The 26,718-nt window shown below is 27.7% G+C and overlaps 1 protein-coding gene across 3 annotated transcripts in view; it reads left to right on the forward strand.

Annotated features, from left to right (window-relative positions):
- The first annotated feature begins 960 nt into the window (after nt 1-960).
- The window catches only part of LOC107446472 (allatostatin-A receptor), an 81,299-nt gene continuing 55,541 nt past the window's right edge, over nt 961-26,718 (forward strand). Inside the window, exon 1 of one of the 3 annotated variants that reach the window (XM_016061140.3) lies at nt 961-1,113. The gene's annotated coding sequence lies outside the window, so the exon portion shown is untranslated. The remainder of the gene's footprint in view (nt 1,114-26,718) is intronic. The other 2 variants (XM_016061141.3, XM_071179925.1) reach the window with 2 other exon arrangements.

Here is a 26,718-nt window from a genome sequence, read left to right on the forward strand (position 1 = left end):
AGTAATATGGTAATCGAAACTAATTAAAATAAATCAAATTTAATGACCATATGCTCTAGTTGGGAGCCGTGATGGCTCAGGGGATAGAGTGCTTGCCTCCCAATGAGAGACTGGTGATCCTTGCTATGGCTGGTCAATACGAATTCTAAACCCAGCTTGCACCGTCCTCAATGCTGACATAAAATATCCGTATCATGGGTTAAAGTCCTCTAGCCTACATGCTAACCATATGAGAATTTCGTGGTTTTCCTCTCCATGTAATGTAAATGTGGATTAGTTCCATCAAAACGCCTTCCCCCAAGGCTACTTTCTCCGTATTCTTGATCCATGAGTTCCCTTTTTTTCTGGATTGGGTTAAAAATTACAATACTATGTAGTATTTGCCAAAAGTAGTCGCAAATCTAAAAAAATGTTGGGCAGTTCAATGCTGGTTATAACTATAATTATTATACATGCTATTTCTAGATAACTTAAGTTATAGAGTACACATGATACAAAATAATAAATTCAAGTGTCAGGTTACACTGTATAAGAAATATTTCTAATAAAGCGTAAAATGCATAATTGTCACTAATTTTAGTCCTGTCTTAAACTTGAAAATAGATCTTTTTCTTTTAAATTTTCAAACAAACAATGAAAACTTTTTTTTTTAAATTTCAATTAAGAAAAATAATTTAAGTCATCAGCCCCAAATTTCCTTTATTGATTTAAATTTCAGCGTTTGAGTTTGAAAGCAGTATTAAGAGATTAATTTTTCAAACGTTAATTTATGTTTTTATTTTCACCTGAATCAGATGAAAAGCGGACGGAGTACAATGTGGATGGTAAGGATTACCAGAAATAGATAAAGGAAGGATGTAGAAGGGGGGGATGTTGTCACTGAGAGCACGCATCGCGCAGAAGATACCCCTATTGGTCAACAAGTGAGGGTGTGATTCTGCGCCCCAACCGCCGTTTCTCAGTTACTTCCTCAGTACTTCGTTCTCAGTTATCGAAAATATTCACGAAGAGCTAGACGCATCCATGTTTCTTCCACTGATATCATTATTTACAGTACAATATGACAGACATGCCTGAATTTCACCAAACATTCGATGCTTTTTCGAAACAGTGGTAAGTTTAAAAATTAAATATTAATTTTTTCAAAGATTCTAATTTTTCTGAAAGTTAAATATTATAAATTTGTATTTTTTATATTGTTTTGTATTAAATGTATAAAGTATAAAAGTCTCAAAAACCAATGCGTTTTGGAAGACATTTTACGGGAAATTTAATAAAAAATAGAGTATCGTGTAATTTAATTGAAATTATTACAATGTCACTTAAGAAATATTTAATTTACAGAGCCAGATTGTACTTTTATTTTTCAGTAATAAAAACAATTATACATTTTTCAACTATTAAAATAGTAACAAACAATACTAATGATTAAACTTTATATACACCAAATGCTGATATGCATTTTGAGATGAACAGCACATATTTTATAGAAAAATTAGTAATTTTAAATTGTTCTAAGTACTGTTTGTGTTCAGTTTATTAGTTTGAATATCACAAATTATGTATAAGTAATGATAACCATTGTTTTCACTGTTATTTTTGTTTCTCGTATTAGAGAACCTAATGAAAGAGAATCAATTTCAAATGCGTTATATTCATTTAAATAAAAACAATAACACTTTCATATTTTCAACTCTGGGAATTTTCCGAATACAACAATTATGCACGCTTATGATGAAAACATACTTTTATAACGAACTCTATACAAATAAAGTTTATAAATTTTTATTTACATAAAATACAAATTCTTTTTTTAAAAAAAGATGTAAAATATAATTGTTCAACGCGCTTGCTTAGAGGTTGCTTACTTTCGAATAAAAATCTTGACACCTGTTACACACTTTTTTTATGTATAGATACAATTTATAATTTACGTAGTAATTCTATGAAATGTTAATTTCAGCGAGATAATAAGGATTTATACTGCGATTATAATTTAATTTAATATGGTTATTTTTTTAATTATTTAAAAGTTGTTTAATGTTTTATGAATGTAGTTTTTCACTTTGATTTTTATCAAGTGCTCCTGAACTTTGGAACTTCAAGACATATTTCATTTCATAAAAATGCTTTTTTTTTACTTTTTTAATATAATATTAAAGATTCATATGTTGATTTTATACATATTTCAACTATATATTATAAGTAAATTTAAATTTTACCAAGTATTACCGCTTCTTCAGATATCTTTATTATTTAAATGTGGGGAAATGGCTCGGCAACTGATAACCTTTAAAATCAATAATGAAATGAGGTAATTCTGATTTTAGAAAAAACTATTTGTAGTGTGTTCCAGTTTTTTATTTAATGAATATTTCCTCAATGAATGAAAACATATTTATTTTTAATTCAAATTAATTATAATAATATTGCTTGAAATATTATAAAATAGCAATAGAAGATTCGTTAATGGACGTACTGAAAAATTAAAATATGATTACATAGTAATTAGTAAGAAATTATATTTAGTAAGAAATTATATTTAGTAAGGAATTATATTTAGTAAGGAATTAATTTTGTATATTTAAATGTATTAAAAAACCAGCAGACTTTGATGAGCAAGAAAAACCGAAGGCAAAGAAAAGTTGAAAGCTCTGAATTCGATTATTGGTAAAGACGTTGATTAGAAGAAGAAGGAGTTACGTGATTTATTTTGTTCGAAATTAATGTGAAGGTTAGGAGTAAAAACGATATCGATACATTTCAGGTCGAAGCTAATCAGTAAAAAAAATTACATTGCGGGAAAAGGTACATGCTTGTACAAAATGCATAGAAGAAACAATTCCTCCGCTTTTATGATGAATTTCGTAGAAAGTTAATATTCATTCCTTCTATCATGTAAAAAATAAATACCGTGAAATACTGTTTAACTTACGTTCCTTGCTGAATTTTAAATAACACTTAAAATTTTTAAGCATTCGTAAATTTTAAATGTAAAAATTTTAAAAGGATTCCATTTAATTACTAATATTTTTTTATGAACTTTTAAATTTTTATTACGAAAGATAAATTGGTATCAAAGGTAGTAGAAAAAATAACTTTTACATTTTGATTTAAAATTTAAAATGAAATAGATAAAATCAAATCTAAAAAAAAGAAGAAAAAAAGAAAACATGAATTCACTGCTTTGACATTTTTTTTAAAACAAAACCAAGACAAATCGAAAGAGATGAAGAACCCTTTTTCACAACAAAAAATATCTCAGATTCTTGCTCTTGTAAACGCTACTTAGAACTAATAAAACATCAATGACTAGCCCAAGCTGAAAAATTAATTTATTTGGTTTGAGAAATTATAAACAAACGAATATAATTTAAAATGATTTCTAAAAAATGAAACGACGTACTATAGTAGGAAACTTATAGTTTAACAAACTTTTTCGTCTTAACTAATTTTAGGTAAACAAAATATGTTGTTCAAGTTATCTGGTATTTGGTACTTAACTGTCAGTTTGTAAGTCGCTTTTCTATTTAACTTTCTCCATATTTAATTGTATTAAGATAATATTTAGGTAGTCGTAAAAGTAACTCTGTTATGCTACGATAAGTACTTTTTTATGTCAGTTTAAAAACGAAATTATCATAACTTTCCATTAACTTTTAAAACCTGCTTCAATTATTAGCAGAATATAGAACATNTAATATTTCTTATGAACTTATAAATTTTTATTACGAAAGATAAATTGGTATCAAAGGTAGTAGAAAAAATAACTTTTACTTTTTGATTACAAATTTGAAATTAAATAAATAAAATAAAATGTAAAAAAAATGAATAAAAAAAGAGAAAAGAAAACATGAGTTCACTGCTTGATCATTTACTGCTTGAAAATTTTTTTAAAACATACCCAAAACAAAACGAAAGTGATAAAGCGAAACAAAAGTGATCTCCTATTCTTACTCTTATAAACACTACTTAGAACTAATAAAACATCAATAACTAGCTCAGAACTAGCCTAAGCTGAAACATTAATTTATTTGGTTTGAGAAATTATAAACTAGCAAAAATAATTTAAAATGATTTCTAAAAAAGGAAGCGACGTACTTTATTAAGAAACTTATAGTTTGACAAACCTTTTCGTCTAAACTAATTTTAAGTAAACAAAATATGTTGTTCAAGTTATCTGGTATTTTGTACTTAACTGTCATTTCGTAAGACCTTTTTTTTATTTAACTTGCTCTATATTTAATTATATTAAGATCAATATTTAGGTAGTCATAAAAGTAACTCTGTTATGCTACAATAAGTACTTTTTTATGCCAGTTTAAAAACGAAATTATCATAACTTTATTAACTTTTAAAACCTGCTTCAATTATTAGCAGAATATAGAACATTTATTTCAGTTATAATTGACTACATAATTTTGTATATTGACATGACTTTATATGGAAAAATTAATTCTCTGTTTGAATAAAAATATTATAATTAGAAGTTTATATTGAAAAATCAATTTTAATGTTAGTTCCGTAAAATTGTCAAAGAGATGAAAAGTCTTTCAAAATGTTTACTAATCAAAAAATATTTTGAAAGTTAGGAAACAATTTAGTTTGCGCGAAATAGAAAAAGACTTTCGTAACGAAACAGGAAAAAAGCGCTTTAAATTATCTCTTATTTAGAACTATCTAAGGAATTTAATGAAGCAATAAATTTGAATTAATTATATCTCCAGTAATTAAAAGAGAGTTTAAGAATTCTTGAAAGGTAGCGACTCATTACTGTTCATTAGTAATGAATCTTCGTTTATTTAAAGAAATATTTTTATTAAACATATTTAAAATACAATTATTGAAGATAATTAAGGAAATGAATGAATGAAAGCGCATAAATAAAAAAGAGACGTATAGGTAAGTGCATGCCTGTTATGCTGCGATAAAATGTGCTTGTGCCATGATAAGTAAATGCCGTGATAAAAAAAAAGCATTTATTAGTAAAACAGCAAATCATATTATTGATATTTTGATTTAACGAATTTAACGAATTCGCCTTTTAAGTTTCAAAAGGAGGCAAGGTAGCAAGATGAATATTAATCAAAAATATTGGAGATCATTGTATGTGAAATCTTTAAAAGAAATTTTTACACTAGAAAATTTTGAAATCTTTTATCACGATGTTGCCTAATGACAATGTGTGTGCTCTTTTTGATTCGTTTTTATCGGATTAAATTTTTAATTTAACGATAACTTATGCCAAAAATAAGGAGCTCGGAATACAACAGTTGACGAAAAGCCGTCTGAAGTAATATGTTTAAAAAGTTAAAAATAAATATGTATGAGGAAATGAATTAAGTTTTGTTCATATTAAATGTAGACGTGTGATGTGTCATTGATAAATGGAAATTAGAATGCCTTTTGAGCAAAAATGAATTCAATAAATAAATGTCGGAATATTATTTAGGAATCTCACTAGTTATTTCTCTCTTAATTGTAATTCTGAAGGTTGGTTATAAAATATCTAAGTAATAACAGAAACATATACAACTACTGGATGATAACGTGCTAATTTTACGTGTATAAGATTGGATAAAAATTAATTTTCTTCAACTTCTTGTTATTTTAATTGAAAAGGCATATTTAAGCAATTAATTGAGCTAATTAAAATTTTTAATTTTTATTTTTTTCGCAATTTTGCTTTTAATTAATATTATCCATTTATTATGATTTCTTAAAATAAGCAATTTCGTAAGACTATAAGTGCTCAATATATGACTGAATAAAATATTTAATGAAAAAGTCGTGTTCAAACACAGTTGATTTAAAATCAGTAAAATTTGAATCACGGTAATTTTAAATATAAAAGATTTAAAATATTACAGAATTATTGAGAAACATAATGCCACGTTATCATTAAAGTTTTAAAAAAATTCGGTGAACATGAATGGTTAATTCTGAAATAAAGAGAAGAAAGCGAGGTTTTTGTTTCGAAACATTTTGCTTTTTAGTAACTTTAAGTATTTCAGCGAGGACGATATCAATATTTTATTAGGACGCTCAAACCGCTGCATTTTGAAAGTTGCATGTAACAAGTGCAGCACTATACTTAATAATTCATAGAGAAAAAAGTGTCTTTTTTAAAAAAATCGATTTGAGAAGTTTTTTTTAATTTCAACCAGGTACTTCATATTAAAGAATATTCCTGACTTTTACAATAACTTGTCTTTTTCATAGAATAGGCAATATAGTTTTCGTAAGTTAAATAAATTAATTAAAATTAGTTCATATCATTGCTTCATTGCATATTTTATCATAACTTAATGGACATATTACGGACAAAAATATTTATAAATTTCATATTGCATCACATTGTACATATTTTAATTAAACGAAACATTGAATAGGAGATGAAACAAATAATACATAAACATTCTTTAATATTCAAAACTTATCAAGTTGTAACATTTTGGTTGACTAAAAATTGAAATAAATTAATAAAAAAAATATTAAAAGAAACAAGTCCAGAGAAGTTCTATCACAATATACACCCATTCTTTGTACGGGATGGGGAAAAAAACCCAATAAATTAGTACTAAACAACGTAATACAAACTGATGCCCTAAATTGAAAGGAATATACCACAACAATCTATAAAGCTAAAAAAATCACTTGTTTTTGCCACTCCCATTAGTTTTAAGTTATACAAAACGCACTTTTAATTGTTATCCCATCAAAATAGAGATCATCCCCATTCATTATCATTTGGCATGATGCTCCTGTCGGAGACCGAATCACGATGGTCAAAGTTTACCGCAATCAAGCAATTTTTTTCCTGTTTTATCGATTTCAAAGCAATCAAGCGATTTTCACATGCCATTTTTTTTCATTTCGAAGCGATCGAGTTATTTTCTCCTGTTCTTTTCTAATTCGAAGGGGTGGTAAGAATTTTTTTTACATTATCTGCATTTAAATTGCACAGCAGTGGTGCAGTTTTTAATAAGTACCGAAGATATTAATTCAATTCTTTGTACTGACCTTAGTATATTTGGTACTGATTTCTGCATCAATTACTATAATACCAATAGTGCCTATTGCCAAATTCAGGTTAGCATCATGGGCGACAGGAAATATCATAGCAATTTTTTAATTTTCCGTTAAATGAATTAGCACCATTTTGACATTATATTTGCTTTTTTAGTACATAGCTTATTGTTTTATTTTAATTAGTATCTATTACTAAAATTCATTTAGCATCGTTTTCATCAATAAGAGCTTGATTCTTTGCTTTTCTCTTAATTGAATTAGTACAATACTTCAATTAATTTTGAATTTTGGTTAATAGGTTCTATTTTTTTATTTCACTTAGTTTCTTTTGCGACGCATAAATAAGCGACATTGCTTTCAGTAATAGAGTAGCGTTTTTGTTAGTCAATAATATAATTCTTTTCTTCTAAACGAGTTAGTACCACTGCTCTATTAAGTTTGCTTTTATGTACATAGATTAATTTTTTGTTTCAATTAGTATATATTATTAAAATTAACTAAGACACATTTACATCATTGAAAGTAGGGTGAATTTTTATCCTTCTGTTGACAAACTAGTATCCTTTTCCCGGTAATTTTGCGCTTTGGTTTATAGCTAAATTTCTTTATTTCGATTAGTATCCATTATCATAATTAATTGAGAAACATTAGTGCCAATAATAGTATAAATATAGTATAACTATAAGCAAAATAAGCATGCGTTTTCAAATAATTTTCAGAAATGGAAATTCAGTTAGGCGGTCGACCAAAGATCATTTCAACTTAAGTTTATCTGTCATGACATTTAAAGTATAATTAAATATAAAGGAACGTGCAAATAACTTTTTTTAATTAATGAGCAATTAACGTTTTTCGATGAAAATAGCATCTAATAAATATATTTATTAAACAGAATCATCTTTATTCTAATTTGAAATACTGGTTAGTCGGCATGGCAACCATTAAAAAAATTACATTTTTCAAAATCTCTCTCGAACTATATTTAAAACTTCTGAACGATTTTCTTGTATTGGGAGCTAAAATTTTCCCTTCTAATCACAGCGAAAATTTCAGAATCTTAGCTTAAATGATTCTGAAATTATAAAAAAAACGTACATACATGCAAACTCTTCATTTTAGTATTATTCATACTAGCAGAATACCCGTGGTCAAACGGGACGTAAATTCCACTTTTTAAATTTATAATTATATTTTGCTCATACAGGTGACTTTACGTTATTAGATTATGCAAAACATGTTTTTAGTAGTTTCTCCCATCAAAATAAGGATAAATTGTATTCAGAATCAATTGCATTATGCTCTTGCTCGAGGCCAACTCATAGTCAAAAGTTATTACAATCGCGCAATTTTCACCGGTTCTTATATCTTATAGAAGGATGGTAAAAATCTTCTTTTCACAGTAAATTTTCCCAGTTTCGATGCAATTTTAATCAATATCAAATATGCTAATTTAATACATTGTATCTGTATTTGTGCATTTCGAGCCTATTAAAGCCGCAGAAATTACCATAATAACAGTAATACCCATTACCAAAATTAATTAAGCGTTATTGGCGTCGATAATAATATGGCAATTTTTTACATTTCTCCATTACCATATGGCAATTTTTATGTTTTTCAGAAACAATTAAGTACCATTTCTCTATTAATTTTACTTCATAGTACATAGTATCTATTTCTACTTTCAATTAATATTAATTATTAAAATTAATTAAGCATCATTAAAAAATTACCTACTAAATGAACAACGTGTGATGTGTCATTGATAAATGGAAATTAGAATGCCTTTTGAGCAAAAATGAATTCAATAAATAAATGTCGGAATATTATNTTTAACAATATAAATGTTTCCTGAAAATTTCAAGCAAATCCCTTGATAATTTCAAAAAAAAATTTTGAATGCCCTTTGTCGCCTTAAAAAATTACCCACTAAATGAACAATAATAATTGAATAATTGGACAATATTTTAGCTACAACAATAAATAAAATGTTGCAAATAAAACAGATTTTAGTTATATTCACTCATTTATATCTTAATAAAAACTGGGCATCTAGAATTATTTAAGGAAAACCAGAGTAATTTCTTATGTAATAGAATAGAGTTTTGGAACTTAACCAAAAGTTTGCATACACAAATAAAATACTAATCTTGTATAAAATAAGGCTCTAGTAGAAAAATATTGCATCAATATTTTTTATATATACATACTTTTAGAGTGTTCACAAAAGAAATAAATGCAATTATCTGAAGTACGCTGAAAGCTCTCAGGAAGCGGAAAATGACTTAGTAAGGGGAAATAATTCTGTTACGAATGTTAGAAAAAAATGAAAAATATACGCTTAGTTAATTTCCATAAAACATATTTATACTAATTCAATTATTAAGGTTTAAGGATATTTCCTAGTTTATTTAAAAATTAAATTATAGATTAGTTTGAATTAAGAAAAATGTGGATCAATCAATTTCCAAAATCTTTCCTTACATAGAATGAAAAAGAAATTCAATTTTATCATTAATGTATTCATATTGTGTAATTAAAAAATAAACTTCTTTTGATATTTTTAAAGCAAAAAATGGTAAAAGTGATTGCCCTAAAAATAATTACAGTTAGTTTATTGAAAAGCTGTCCGAACCGTAATCATATATTTCGAAATAAAAATGACGAAACAGTTATAAAATAAAAAATAATATAATCTTCCTCGCAACTAGATCTGAGATTAGATCAAACAAGCATTGTAGAACAAGCATATCAAGATACTTATTTCTATTTATAGAATTAAGATTTAAGTAATTGTAAAAAAATTCCATGTCTTATTTTCGTCACCAATTGAGTCATAGTGTTTGGAAAACTCCATTTTCTAGTTTTTCTTTTTTTCGCTTCTATTTTTGCTTATTTTCTTTGACGAAAACACCAATTTAATTCTTAATAATCTTTTTTTTTCGAAAAAAATTTTATGATTAAAATTGTTGCTCAAGATCTGGCTTGGTTGTCTAGCTAAGTGAGATGTCATTTGAGATGTCATTGAAACAGTCATTTCATGTAGTAAGCCTTTTAACAACAGTTACTCAGTTTCTGCTTCAAAAACAACCTAGATTGTTAAATAGTTATTATTGTATATTAATAAATGGATTTTTAAATGAATTATATATTATTAAGGTAACATTTCTAAGATCTAAACTATGTAATAATGTCTTTACTGATGGTGAAAAATTTCAAGAAATACGTTACTTGAGTTTTTAAAAACTGTATAATTTTTTTTTCATAAATTTCGAAAAATTTCAATTTAAAATAATTTAAAAATTGCATTTGACTGAATTTTTAAATTATTGTATCATTTCCTTTTGTTAAAACTTTAATGGTTTCATCAAAATACGTATTCTTATACATTTTTATTTTAAATCTAAAATTGATCTCATAGCATTGGATATAAAGCAGCAAAAAAAAAAGTAGCACTTTAATCTCTTAACATTTCATTAGTTTGGAATTTTGCAAGGCCAATGCATTGATAAGATAGCATTTCATTTGACAACATCGCAGACATTGTTTCACAAGCTGTCCTAAATCTCGCTTCGACCTGAAGTTCTTAAACCTACTGAATAAAATTAATTCTCACTTTTATTCTCTTGTAAATGCAGTTTAAATCTTTGTAAGTTTCTATTAACTTAAATCCAACTGTCTTAAACGTGTAAATACTAATTGAAGTCAGCCAATCACTTTAACTGAATCAAAGTTCTTTACAATTAGCTTTCCAGACATTAATTCGACGCGAATGTTCAGTGGGTGTCTGATTAAAGAGTTCTAGAGGATAGAATTTACTCGGGTCAAGTATAAATAAAATCAATTTTACAGATAACTTTAAGCGAACTTCTATAGTCAAACTCTGATTAAAATAAATTCAATTTTGAACAATCACTTTTGATGTGTTGGGTCTAAATCAAAATTATATTTCTGATTTTAAGGTTTATAATACATTTTATTGATTTATTTTTCTTCCTCGAATCAATTTTTGAATACAACTCTTAGTTTCTCTTTGTATTAAAAAATTACAGTCGTTTTCACCGCTGTTTCAGATCACGTTTCTCAACATCAAAACTCAAACCAGTGGTCAGAAAAACTACATTTTTTTGTAGTTTACTACAACTACTTTGTTACAAATGTAGTTAACTACCCAAGTCAAAATTTTTGATGGTTTTTCCATTGATGGACCAACAATAATTCCATCATGAAACATTATACTTATTGATGGTAAGCAACATAAGTAACCATCACTTTAAAGTAGGAATTAGGACTGATTTATGATGATCCAACCTTAGAATAGTAACTTGTTTTGATGATTTGCTTATGTTGAACCATCAGAAATTTTCATTATAGTTTTTTAGAAATCAAATGTTGGAACCATCATGAACCACCATCACCCCAATGTAGGAATTCGGACTGATTTATGATGGGCCAACATAAGAAAGAACCAAATTATTTTGATGGTATATTTCAGAGAACTAACAAGAATTCTTATTAAACCCTAATGGAAATGTATTTTTGGAACAATCATGAACCATCAAGGATTAGCATTAATAGTTGTTCCATGAGAATCACGCTTCTCTTGATGGTTAACCATCATAATATTAAAGTAAAATTTTCCATCATGAAAATGACAGTTTAATGGCATAGCAAAAACCATGAATGCATAATGGAAAATGTTGGCTAATAGTGACCATCAAATGATGTTGGGTCATTTAAATCGCACTGAAACGAATATAAACCATCAAAAATTTTGACTTGGGTACAACTACAACTCCATTTTTTAAAATGTAGTAACTACATACAACTTTAAAATTTAGTTAAAACTATTTCACGACTTTAATAAGATGAACTTTGCTGGAGAATTTAATTTACACCAATGTTCAAAATGGTTGTAATAAGAAATTGGCTTACGTTAAATATAAGGGAATATTTAAGAAATATTTATTCATTTTTGCAAGAGCGAGTTTGTTTTTCCAAAATATTTTTTTCGAACTTGTTTAATCTTGTTTGTTTGTTTAATCTTCAACTTTTTATACATTTTTCGACAGCGAATATTTAATTTGAGAAATGCAAAATTATCCAATAATTGCATCTTTTAAATTGTTTAATGCTTTTTTATTTCCACTTAGAAATTGCGTGTATCGAAAATACGTCTCCCTTCTTTGAAATAACATCAATTTTTCAGAAATCTGCATTCGCATGTTAAAGCGTGACTAAAGTGAATAATTATTTATTTTACATAATGGCTAGTTTTAATGTTAGTTATACGTGATTTTAAGTACGTAATGTCTGTCAAAGCACAGCTGCAGCCACAGGGTCGTTTTCACTGCCTCCGTTCACAGAACCGCGAAGATTTGAATTCGTAAAATTCGAAAAATTGAATGAGTTAGAACGGTACTTCTTTTTTCAACTAACGTTAAAAGCAGCTGCCAGGAATAGCAACAAATTACTATTTTTTGGTATCACACTACTCACAACTTTTGTAGCACACTGTACTACCAACTACGAAGAAAGGTAGTGACTTCAGGGTCGTGCGTTACTTCTGACCACTGACACAAACCTATTAAGGCCTGTTTACACGGTCCAATATCTTGAATCCGAGAAATTGGACGGATTTCTCTGTCCAAGAAATTGGATGATTCGTTGACACTATCCAAGTTCTTGAATGTCGCTGATTCGTTGAAAGAAACACTTGCGCATGCGCTTTGTTCATATTCAACATTATAAAATAATACTAACATAAGTTTAAAATTACTAAATAAATTCAAATAAAATCATAATAACACAAATAAAAAGCAACAGATAAATTTATTTGGACTAAAATATATGAAAACAGACAAGAAGATGATATAATTTGCNGTCGCTGATTCGTTGAAAGAAAAACTTGCGCATGCGCTTTGCTCATATTCAACATTATAAAATAATACTTACATAAGTTTAAAATTACTAAATAAATTCAAATAAAATCTTAATAGCTCAAATAAACCGCAACAGATAAATTTATTTGGACTAAAATATATGAAAACAGACAAGAAGATGACATAATTTGCTGAATGATTGTTGACGTCACAAAACCTAAGACGCTGATTGGTTAAGGGAGAAAAAACTTGGATGGAAAGTAGAACATGCTCTACTATCGTCCAAGAAGTTGGATCAAGATCTTGGATGTTTGTTTACACGATCAAAGCTCAAAGCAAAACAAGTTTCCATCAATATCAATCAATCTCTGTCCAAGAAATTGGATCGTCTAAACAGGCCTTTAGGTATGGCAATATTAAGTGTGAAATAATTTAGGAAACATTCAGATATCAAAATGTTTTTATGAGGTTATAATCCTTATTTCAATGTTAATGATTTTCTTACGCGACATAATTAAATTTTGAAAAAGTTATTAGCGTAAGAATTATAATACTTTTGCAGCTTCATTAAAGTTACTGTTTTTGTTAGTGCTGATGAGGCAGTTTCTGAAAATTTTCACAGAAAAATATTTTCTCTCTGATAACCCAAAAAGTATGAGATAGAACAATTTTAGACAAATGTTTAAGAAAAGGCCGGGATAGCCTGGTCGGAAGGGTGCTGGGCCCATGTCCAAGAGGTCGTGGGTTCGATCCTCGTCGACCGAAGACTCCCCGTGTGGTAAATGGTGACTGATGCACGTTAAATCTGTCGAGTCTCAAAGTCCTCCATGTTCCCACAACAAATCAATACCTCTGGGGGTANGGGATCATAGGTTAGAGTCCTCTTGCCGTCAGGCAAACCGTGGGAGATTCTCGTGGTCTTCCTCTCCATGTAACACAAATGCGGGTTAGCTCCATCAAAAAGTCCTCCACGAATGCAAATTTCTCCCATTACTCGATCCAGGAGTTACCTTGTCTTCTGAATTGGGTTCAAAATTACAAAGCTACGGAATTGAACATTAGTAATCGTAAACCCTTAATAGTGGGTCGGCTGTTCAACGACAGTTCTAAAATAAAATAAAATGTTTAAGAAACTCTCTGAGATTAAAGTGTTATTGATGAGTATGTCAATTGAGTCTAAAAGTTGAACCTTGCAATTTAGTCTAACTAAGAGTATGGATAAATGACTCATAATTGGGATGCAAATATTCTTATGTCTGTATTTAAGCAAGGCACCTCGTATTCTTTGAAATTAAAATTTATTTTAGGGTGATTAAGAAATTTATATAGAGAAATTTTCGCGTTTTTTGAGAAAAAAGAAAGAACTAATCGTAGTCAATTTATATAAATTGTTGCCAGCAACAATATGCTAAACTGGGATAAATTAATTATATCATTTGATGTGTAAGAAAAATTCTCTGTCATAATTTTTGTGTTTTTTTTTACAAGTTGAGAGTTGAATTCCTGCCACTAATGTAAATAAGATATTAAAGTATAAAATCTAGAATAATAAGCAAGATGTAGGCAGAAAAAACGAATATCGAGTGCTAGTGAGCAATAGCGAACAGGAGGTTAAGCCCCTCAGTATATAACAAATAATAACTAAAAGTATTTAAGTGAGGTACTCAGATACTTTCTGAAACAAATGAAGTCTATTTTTTAATTTGTGAGTATAATTTTATAATGATAAATATAAAGAACTATATTACTAAATCAAATGTTTGGTGTTTCTTACTATTTATAAAAATCTAATGATGGTGTCGTAGTTTTTCATTGTAGTCAATACATTTCTATTGGCTGGAAAATCACATGGTAGGATCCACTTTTTCCACATTATTTTCCATACTGCTTTGGTTGTCATTAGTCTAAAAACGATATGAGTCATAAAGTTATTGTTTTCCTATTATATACTTCTAATTTTAAACGTTATTTCAAAAAATGATTACTTAGAAAAATGATTTGTGTTCAGTTATAGATCCTTAAGAGTACTTTTAGTACATATATTTTTAGTTGAATAATTTCAACTGTTTTATATCAAGAAACAGCTATTATAGCGAAGCAATCATTGGAGCTGGTGAGCGTCAGCAAACAGATTGCTTAGCCAGCAAATAGGGGGCCATGTTAATAATCTTTGGAATCATTCAATGATTACAAAATTTACCATCAATATATTTGGCTGTCTAGCCAAATATGATACAGACAATTTTTTTTTTCAATAATGTCCCCTAATCATATCAATGATTCATCAAATTTTCTATTTGAATTAATTACCTATTGATATCACTTAGCAATTTAAATAATAGTGTTGGCTTCTTTTTTTCTGGATTAAAACGAACTGAAAGCACAGCAGTAAAACGAAACTTTGTTCTAAATTAAATAGCTGACAAATATTTGATTAAATTGACTAAAATGTATTTTTTTATTTCTTTTCACTAAATAAACAAACATTTATAATGTGTTATTTATTAAATTTTTCAATTTAAATATGATGTGTTACTAACATGACGTCATTATATCCACTCATGTGCTTACTGTTAAATTTGAATACTTTGTCATTTCGTGTGTTTAAAGGTTTTCCTGAAGAACTATATGTTTCTTAATGAACTACGAATTTAGCAACCCCAAGGTTTTTCACCCAATTTACGGAATTATCTGAGTTTAAAAATAATCCTACAATTACAAATTCTTTGAAGATTATTACTTTTCAATCGCTTCAGTTGAAGAGGAAAAATGTTTAAACAGAAGTCTGTTAAGAGGGAATCTTTTGTATGAGTTGTAGGCATTTTTTTTTTTAAATAAGACTTAATAAAAACTCTCTTCAGTATTTTTATATCTATAAAATATTTAAATTAATAACTTTAGTATAATAAATAATTTATTATTATGATTCGTAATTAGTGCTTATTGGTTTATAAATCAGTGAGTAAATTAGATTATGTAATTTTTAATTAATAGCTACACATTTTGGGTAGGCAACGCCATATTTGCTATTTTGAATGCACATTGGACGCAACAAGCCTGGACAGTAAACCAGCTGAAGCCATTAAATCTCTGAATCCGCATTCCTAACAGAATAGCTAATTAAGCTTCTGTATAATGCACACCAACGTCTGGAATAGAATTTCTCAAACATTGTGTTGAAGGGAAAGTGTATTGAAGAAGTAATTTACTTTGTCTACAGTTAAATTCAATACGATGAAGATGAAAAAAGTAAACGTTGGAAATTTTTTAATATTATACTTTTATCTAAATCTACTAAAAATATTGCTTTTAAAAACGATATTTATTCTTAGAAATTGAGTTGAAGATTTCTTTCAGTTAAAGAAAATTCTTCAACTGAAAATAAAAAAAAATTGTTTGATGTTACAGATTTAAAGTCTCCAATTAAAAAACGCTTTATTAATTACGGCTTTGATTTTTTTAATTACTTATCCAAGTGATTTTATGAATTACTTAAATAATTTATAAGCACTTCGAGCAGTGTTTTAGCTTTTTTTAATAGCTTCATTTACTTATTTAGCGTATTTTCTCAATTATTTATCATCAAAAAGTTTAAATTATAACCAGGGATGATTTTAAGCCATTCCTTGTTAATTAAAAAGTCTTTTCAGACTGAAGAAGTCGATAAATAAGAGAGGAAAATGATCTGGTATAACTTGATTAGCTTTCCGACACTTTGATTAAAACTTCTAAAAAAAGCATCGTCTGACGTCTATTTAATCAAATTGATGAACCAAATGGGTTTTTCCTTAAAAGATGAAGACTTTGAAATTTATTTTTATAAGCAATGATGCTGCTGCATTTTAACTTATTTGTTTATCAGTTAAGATGGAAACTAATGAGTCAGCAGTAATTCTTTCTAAAACTTCATTAACTTGAGTTTTAAAACTGATGGATTTCTTTTCCGTTCGTATGCAACATCATTTTACCATTATTTTTAAGAATAGTTGCTCATTTTTGTCGTGGTTGTTCGGAGACTTCGATATTGAAGTCTACAATGTAACTTCATAGATCTCTTACTTGAGGTTCTTATATTGGAAAACAAACAATACATTTATATTTAAACTTGATTTCAAAGTATTATATGAATTCTTTTAATTGCGTGACCGTGTTTATAGGGAATTTTTTCCCAGTTTAGTAGCATGGATTACTATTTTCAAGATGTTTATTCCAATTATCGTTAAAATTTCAGCATTTTAAATTGTTTTTGGCGGTCTGTATGTACAGAAGTCAATTCTGAATTTTTGTTTAAATTCCGGTTTTCTCAAAATTATGTAAATAGTGCCCATAGTTTAGAGAATTTAGTAAAATCGGCACCAGCTTTATGATTTAAAAAAATAAAAATAAATATTAGGTTATCTATTCTTTTTGTGAAAGGTATATTTTTATTTAAATGCATGAATATTAGACTTTTCAAAATCCAAAGAAGGGCAATTTAATTGCTTTAAGGCCCTACTTTTGTAATGTGAAAATAAAGTTAAATAAATTATGTAAATAAAACATACCTTTCAAAATGTTGTAATTTTAAAATCAAGATACTTTATTTAAAAGTATATTTAAAGTTTTTAAGATTTTCTATTTAAAAACATATCTACGTTTATACACAGTTCTGATTCAAACTTATGAACTGTGGTCTGTATATTCAAGTATGAATCCGGATATTTCATGAAAGATAATGTGGAGATGCTGGTAAATAAAGGAAAGCAAAAATATAATATAAAATGCACAACAAATACAATAAATGTGGAAATCATTTGAAAATTATTTCAAAGTATTTAATTTCAATCTTAGTTATTTTTGATCACATGAGAACAGAAAGACTGAATTATTGACTGAAGCGTTGCAGTCTTTTAGAAATTCACAAGCAAGTCTTTAAAAAAATCATCATCGAGTATCATCATGTATTTTTTACCAATAATTTAAACTCATTTCCTTACATCTACGTAGTAATCTATTTTAATAATCTCTGTAACAAAACCGGATTCTATTTATAGTCAAACTTAAAAACACTCTATAATGGAAATTTCCGGAAATTTATCCAACGAACATTTCCATTCGTTAACATATCCAAAATTCTAGGAGCATTTAAAGCATAAAAATGGACGATATCAGGAGAGATACGTATATTAGAATATGAAATGAAATAAAATAAAAGTTAATGTTTTCCAAGCATTTGAAAAGTGTGGTTAAAGTCAAAGATCATTAACAATTGAGTTGATATATTTGATGATGTAGAATTTTTCCAAAAATCCAGATCAAATATTTTAACGTTGCTATTTTTAACAGTATATTTAAAAGGTTATACCTTGTGGTATAACCTTTGTTAGATTATATGATCTATTTCTAACGAGCCCTGCCATTTTTTTCTTCTGATGAAGGTGAACCTAAGTGACTTCGATACGCTTATTAATAAAAATGTTAACATTTTTGACTTTTTAAATTAAATTCAATCATTTTATGAAAGGTTCATTTTGACGCTATAATAACGTGCGAATCTGTCAAATTTTTACAAAAATTTTTTCAAAGGGCTCTTAATAAACATCTGATTTTAGTAAATGACTAATGAAGTTTGTCAGAAAAATTTAAAAAAAAAATAAAATGATTTAAAAGCTGTGTGATTTTTTTTAATTTTTTTATTTTTCGAAAAGAGGGGGTTGCTCAATGCTAAGAAATTGACTGGCAAAATTTGAGCAAATGTTGTTGATCTGATATCATTTCTTTTTGATAATTTTAGTCGAATATTATGCTGTTTTTTATTTTATTGGGCAAATTAAAATTTTCATGTTTTTCATAAATTGGATATTTGCCAACAAAGTAAACGAAAGTCCACTCTGAGAAAAATCACACCCGTCACAAAGTTGTTTTCAAATACATAATATCCAATACATTTAAATAATCCTTTAGATCTATCAAAATTCTTATTTTCCTTTAAATAAATTTTTAAAAAATATTTCCTTGCAGCGGGCAAAGAAAAATATTTATTTTATTTGGTTGGTTAGATTTTATTTCTTCTCTGACAGCACTTGTGACTCAAACGCCTGTGACTGAAGTTTACAAAAGAGCTATTTACTTTTACTTTACTCTGCATTTCCGGGATGTTAAAAATACTCGGAATTTCAAGTAAAATTCAAAAGTGTATTTTGAATTTTTTTTTTAAAAACCGTTTTTTACCTTTTCAATTTACTGTCATAAATAAAAATATATTATTTTAAATAGCCTACATGCTTTATAAGAATAACACTTAAGCAAAATTGTTATTCTTATGAAGCTATATTAGTTACTTACAAACAAATAAAAATAAATAGAAAATGATTTTTTCATAAAATGTAAAATTATACCTACTTTACGAGATAAATTTTAATCTATCCATCAGGAAAAAAGTCGTTATCGCTAAGCTGCTGGTTGATATCTCTTAATTTTGTGAGCTGAAATCTACCTGATAGATTATCAGCTTTAATTTTAAATTTGAACCCAGATTTCAGTCATGACGTGCCTCTAAGATCTGAAAAGGAAACTTGATCTCTCTCAGTATTTTTGATACCCTGAGAAAAAGAAATGTTTTCAAAACTACAAAAATATGGTCAAATTTATCATGTTCCTAGCTCTGTGGGAACACCAGAAAAGCTCCATAAAAATAGTTATAATACTTTAGAGAATGACATAAAATTATTTTATAAAAGTTTTAGTAAATGTATGGTAATACGAACTATAATTTTGAAAACTAGAATTTTCGGAACACTGTTAACATATATGAACGGAAAAATTTATAACTTACCGTGTATTTCGGTTTCATTGAAGAAAATTATAAATTTTTCCCCAAAAATGCCATTACCATAAATTTCCGTAAATTAACCGGAATTGTTTTCCGCATGTGGGTTTACGTCTGGTATATTTTTAGTTGATCATACAATTACAATATTTTGAAAGAAAATGATAAGTTAATTGCGAACCTTCTTATACGTTGCTAAAAGTTTAGAAAGGCACTTTTAATATGCTTTAAGATTTTATAACTTTTATTCTTTAAGAAATAATTAATTTCATTATAATTTTTTCTAACGAAAAAGGAAATTGTATTTTTACAACTTTTAAAGAAAGTTTATAGGATAAATCAAACTACAAAAATAAAGATTTTTACAGCGAACGTTTCAAGGTAGCCATTTATAAACTGTTTTTTTTCCTCGATACATCTATTTCCCATTCGCTTTTAACCATAAATAACCACACTTGGAGAAGCCACTTAAAAAGTTTGAGTACACTTCATCAATTTCTCTCCATTTCCAGCTGCGTACGTCATGCATGGGAACTGTCATAACATACTAGTGATCCATCAAATCAGAACTGAATGATTACTGCTCACACATTCTCTTATTGATTTCCCTCTTCTCAAAGAGAAACTATGTCCCTGAAATATGTTTCTGACAACTCATGTCAATATATATCTATTACCTTAGATCGTTACATTAATAAAAGGAGTTTAAAATATATATTTTTTTAGAAAACTAAAGGAATTACTCTTATTGCAATAAACAAATTTGGTGCATGATAGATGCATCTTATCATTGAGGCTTTTATTTTATAACCGACGTTTTACTTGCCGATCCAATTATGAGTTTACGACTATTAATGTGCAACTCCGAAGCTTTGTAATTTTAAACCTAATCCAAAAGGCAAGAGAACTCTTGGATCAAGCATTGGGGCAAGCTAGCTTTTGAGAAGGGCTTTCTTTGATGGAACTACCCTGCATTTTCATTACTTGGAGAGGAAAACCACGGAAACCTCTCAAGTTCCCGACTGAAAGAGGATTATAACCCATGATCCGTCTACCACTGAGGATATATGTCAGTACGGTGGTCGATGAGAGCCGAGAGGAAAATTCGCATCAACCAGCTACCGCTGGGTCTCAAACCTGGCTTACTTTTTTGGGAGGCGAGCGTTCTATCCCTTGAGCTACCGCGGCTGCATTGGTATTTATAAGAAAATCTTTACATTGAACTTATAATTTAAAAAAAAAATTATTTTTGTATTTTTTTATTTAAAGCAATATTACTTAGACTTAAATTGCAAAAAATAAATAAGCGATTGCCCTTACATCTTTTGATTTAGCGATTGGATTTTTAAGTACTACAATACAATCTTGATTCGAGGGACTGACATAAGCTTGAATGCAGGATATTCAATACAATGGTTACAAGCTTGGAAGGGAGGTAGGGAATATCGTAATTACTGAGAATTGCATAGCATTCATGTTCGCAAATGTAATCATGCGCCACGTAGGGCTCATTCCCATTGTAAACTGATTGTGCATCCGCATTTAAAATAATGCTTCAATTTACCTTAATTAAGTAATTAATTATTTTTTTAATTATTATTATCGAAATATGCATTCAAATAAGTTTAAAATTGCAGTAATTTCGAAATTTAATGATTTATTGCCCAATTTGGCGTACTTTGCGAGTTAGCCTTCAATTCAGTAAATTGCGTAAACTTGTTATTTCCGAGCCTATTTTAAGGAAATTTTCGATAAAAACTTTAAAAAGTAAAATTAAAACAGAATTATATGATAATTTAACTAAATAAAAGTAACGTTTCAAATGCGGACCTAAAGCCAGTTCATAATGGAGAGGCTTCCTTAGCTGCGTACCGCTAGCATTATCGGCAATGGGTTTCTATGCTCTTCTCAATTCTTATGAGGTGCTCTACTTCTCCTCTCCTCGAGTTTGTAATAGTTATATTGAATCACCCTGTGTTTGTGTAAATAATATCTTAGGTTTTAAAATTAGATACAATGACGTACTACGTTGTCTGAATCTCTGAATAAAAATGTTTTTATAACTGCTTTGGATTTAGGATACTCAAAGTAAGAGAGGTAGTCACCATCTGGGAAATGTGGCATCAATGGTTTTGTCAAGAGGCTGTCATCACGTCGATTCGCGCGTACTAATCGACGAGCTAGCACAATTCGTCGTGTACCACAATTCATCGCAGACATAACACGTCATGAGCTCAATTCGTCACTGGAGCAATTCGTCGAAATCAAAATTAGCCGTATGAATAATTCATCACGAGCACAATTTGCGACAGGCATAACTCGTCGAAACGGCTATTAATTGCGAACACAATTTCTTGCGATTTCGATGAAATACCACAAAACTCGACATATTCACAACGACGAAACTCTGGTCATGTTTACAAATACTAACTAAATATTTAAATTGGTGGCATATTATGGAAGCGCCTAAGGGAGGGAGGTTGAAATTTGTTTATTGTTACTTACAGTATGGAGTAGTATGAGTAATACATGAGTACGAAATTAAATAAAAATTTATTGTTTTGGCTAGTTTTCAGCGTCCAACAAAGTATTTCGTGCATATTGTTTGTTAAATAGATTTAATTGGTATTTATCTTCTTTGACAATACAGCCCTGGTCAAGCTAAGGCCATCTTGATAATTTTTCGTCATCTTGCCCTGTTTGTCACCATTGCCCTCCAACTTCCAGAACCGATCACTTGGAGGTCTTTTTCACCGCTATCTAGCCTCTTAATAGGTGATCGCTTTCTTTTACGGGCTCCATCTAGTTTCGAAAAATATTTGTATTAGTCGTAATATATTTGTCTCAAGAAATAAATTAATTAAATGTTATCAAGATTCTCTCTTTTTTTATTTTGCATTATTCACTATTCTATGCCATTGAAACACAACAAAACAATAAACGAAACAAAAGTGGTGTATATTTTATATACCAAAAATAGGAGTATATGCAAATGTTTCAAAAGAAGCAAAACTTTTTTTTCCTTCGTGTGATCAGAATAGCTTTTAAATATTTGTTTTTTTTTAACAAGAGTTTTTATATAAGGAACGAACAATTGGTTAGCTGGACTAAATCATTGATTCACTTCTTTTATTCATTGATTTTTCTCTTCGTTCTGCTTGGAAGAACTATCATTCATCGTAGCTGCACCCTTAACAAAAATACACTAAATTTATAATTTATGTGCCTGAAATTCCTATGTTTTTTTTCTTCCATTTCCCCCGTAAATATGAGCAAAATACAACAGTAACGCATTTGGCAAAAATCAGATAATGAAAGTGAATATTTGTTAACGAAATACTATTGAAGTTTTGTACCAGATAAAATGACAAAATTAATTCTGCTATCATCAGGAAAGCAACTTATTAAAGACTAGCTGAAAGCTCGAGTTTCGTACGGGGTTAACAGAAAACGAAAATAATCAATAAATTAACATTGCTGAACAACACTCGGAAATCATGCACAAAATTGATATACTGACACAATCAATAAAACTAAAGTAACTCTAATCAGTCATTTATTCATTATTACTTAGTACCCTTCTCTGTGGTTTTTTGTTATTAGATTAAGCAAAACACGTTTTTTTGCAGTTTAATATAATTATTAAATATAAAAAAAAATGTCAAAACATAGTTGAAGAGCTAAATATATATGCGTTAAGATTTATTGGTCACTAGTGGTGACTGCCTTCCCTATTTCACGAGGTTTGTATATATTTTATACACATCAAATAGTTAAGTTTAGAGATACATGATAATTAATTGAGAAACTATGCAGCATTGTTAAAACTAGAATGATAATACAGAGATAATTAAATAAATATTATTTTGAATCAAATTTTAAAGCTCTTTAAAAGTTCTTTTAATATTAAAAAATATTGTAATTACTTTTAAAATTGCAAATTTGAACTAGTCCTGAAAAAAAATTATAATACCGTTGAAATTTGAAGCGAAGGGAGATTTAAAGTAATCTTTGAAATCTAATATATTTTTGTAAACGGAGCTAATTTATTTAATCTGATTTTAAAACAAATAATTGTGTTTCGCTAATTTTATAATTTTAATCTCATGCTTTTTTTCAGATTATATAGCATCTCTTTTGCTTCAATATTTATAAAAAACAACTGAATTTACACAAAGGAAACAAATATGTACAAACATTTTTTCGCATAGTAAAAGATCAACAATTTAATACTAATAAAACAAATGAATACATTTTAGATTTTAAAAAGTGTTTTTAGACATCGTAAGCATGATAAATAAAAAGAAACTTGTAGATAAATTATACAAATTATATCTTATAAATCATTTATTTTATTATGTATAGTCTCATATTTTATGAAAATTATAAGTATGTTTAAATATTAAATGTGTATTTACGTAAAATTAGACTGCCCGAGAAGAAAGTATTGTATTACTTAATTATATTTATATTATAAAATATATAAATTACATTATAATAAAACTATTTAATTACTCTAAATTTTTTAAAGTATGTTTTTTTCATTCTCCATAAAAATAAAATTGAAATATAACTTACTTTTTTCTAAACTGTCTATATTCACAAATTAAGGGATCTGACTAGTTTGATAATTTTTTTTAAAAATATTAATATAAAATTTTAAAAAACTAGTTTATTTTATTTTGTGTAAAAGCTTATGAAACAATTAAAAAAAACTATTACTATTATTATTTTTTTTTTATAAACGGCCATTTTTAGATAAAAATAAGGTATTTTTTGGCATTTATGCTAAACAATGTAAAAAAACTCTATCGCCTAAAGCGAAAAATTCTTTGAGGATTTTATTAAGAAGGCTATCAATTATTTTCTGACCTATTGTCTTAAAAGTAAGTGCATATACTACTGGGTTAAGGGATTAATGTATTTTAAAAAGCAAAATTTTAACGACTTCCGCCCTTGTCTTTGCTAAAAAACATGCATGAAAAATTAAAATCTACTTTTTTCTCTTAATCTGTAATTAGAAACATGTGGGCTATAATCATAAACACTTGTGTATTGTATTGAAAAATTGTAGACAAACATTTCAAAAATAACATAAGATATCGTGCTTAGGTGGTGTAAAGAATGAGAAAAATTTTGATTTTTAGATGAACACATTTAAAGATTTATAACTATTAGTCTATCCACTGTTATCACCTTACAGCTGTAACTTTGTAAATAATTATAGTACAAACAAAAGTAAAGTATTTTTAGAAAGCTAAGAGTACCGAAATTTTAAATTTATAATAAAGTCAATATCAGAAATTTTGTCTAAAATCATGTTTGTGCACTAGTTAAAATATGCACTTTTTTTAAAGTTAAAAAAATATTCATGAGCATTGATGTATAAATATATTTTAAATTTCATAAGCATTTCTTTCAAAAATAACATTTTACTAAAATTAGCGTAACTGTTGCTTTACGTCCTTCTTCAAAAACTACAAATATTAGTTGGTTCTTATGCAGCTTTATAATTGCATTTTCAGAATCCGTTTTTTTCTCCAGAAAATGCTATGAAAAAGTAAATAGAAAACAGAATTGTTCAAAGCCATAAGCATAATATCATGAGTATGCGATGCATACTGCGTATCACCATTTAAATAATCACTGAATAATTTTTGTACTGTTGTAGTATAATAATTACTATTAAGCATTACACAAATTTAATATGTTCCAATTTTTTGTTTACTTTAAGTGTGCATAGGAAGTCAGGAAATTAAAATGCTTAGTTAAATACTCTTAAATATTTTATAAATGTTAATTCTAAAGGTTTGTTATTGTTTCATTTCAGTTCAAGCAAATGTTTGGAATAAAATAGTAGCTTTATTAGAATGGTTTCGCTATTGCTGCGAAAAGAAATCTTTTTTTTTTGAGAAAAAATGGTGGTAAATTATTCAATGTATATAAATTTGTACAAAAATAACAATATAAGCATAAAATATGCATTTTGGCAATGAAATTAAAACAAAATTAAAATAAAATTGAATTTTGAAGTAAATGTAAAGTAAAAATAATGAATTATTTTAAGTAATTTCGATTTTTCATCGACAGATGAAACGGTTTCATTGATCCTGGTGAGCTCATATTAACTTTAGTTCTTTTTTTTTCTACGTTCTTTTTATTCCATTTGGTGCTGACGTCAAACATATCTCCTCTTACACCGATTGAATATTGTTGCATTATTTTTTGACGAATTTTTAAACAGATACTTAAACATAAAGTTAAAATTTAATTTTAAAAAATAAAATTGATTGTACAGTAAAAGTTCGATATAAAGAGTAAGGCATATTACGAGAAGTGCTTTTTTTCGAAAATTTTTCAAGTAACCGTCAAAATTATAATTTTGAAAGTATAAAAATGAAATAATTTAAAATAGCTGAAAATTATATGGCTTCCTCTATTACGATAAATTTTTCCTTCGGGAAATACGTTTTTCTGTTGTTTAACTGATTAATATTATATAAAAAAAATTTTAAATGATAAGACATTTTTATCTCTCACATCTATACAGAAATTCATGAAAGAGATCAAAATTTCCTTTTTTAATTTTGACCCCTCAGTTTTATAAAACAATGTAGAGACGACGACAGGCTAAATCTTCTTCTTTTTCTTTTTCTCTTTTCTCTTTTTTATATATCATGCCGCGAACTTCAGGAGAATTGCGCCTTTTGTTTGCCGCATATCTCCCTCTACTTCACATCCTGACAACTTACTATTAAAATAAATATTATCTATGAAAGTTAAAAGATAGAGAACTTTAAATATTCCTGTCATAGACATGCATAAAGTTTAGAGTCACCAAGTGCAATCTACTCTAGAAAGATATGTATTTTAAATCAAAATACATGTACAAAATAAAATAAAACGAGGCAAGTTTGTCTATTTCAGTTTTTTTAATTTAAATTTTAACTTTAAACATATTCATTTGCTTATAACGACAAGGTCTATATATATATA

Source organism: Parasteatoda tepidariorum, chromosome 4 (assembly GCF_043381705.1).
Source record: "Parasteatoda tepidariorum isolate YZ-2023 chromosome 4, CAS_Ptep_4.0, whole genome shotgun sequence".
Classification (NCBI taxonomy): Eukaryota; Metazoa; Arthropoda; class Arachnida; order Araneae; family Theridiidae; genus Parasteatoda; species Parasteatoda tepidariorum.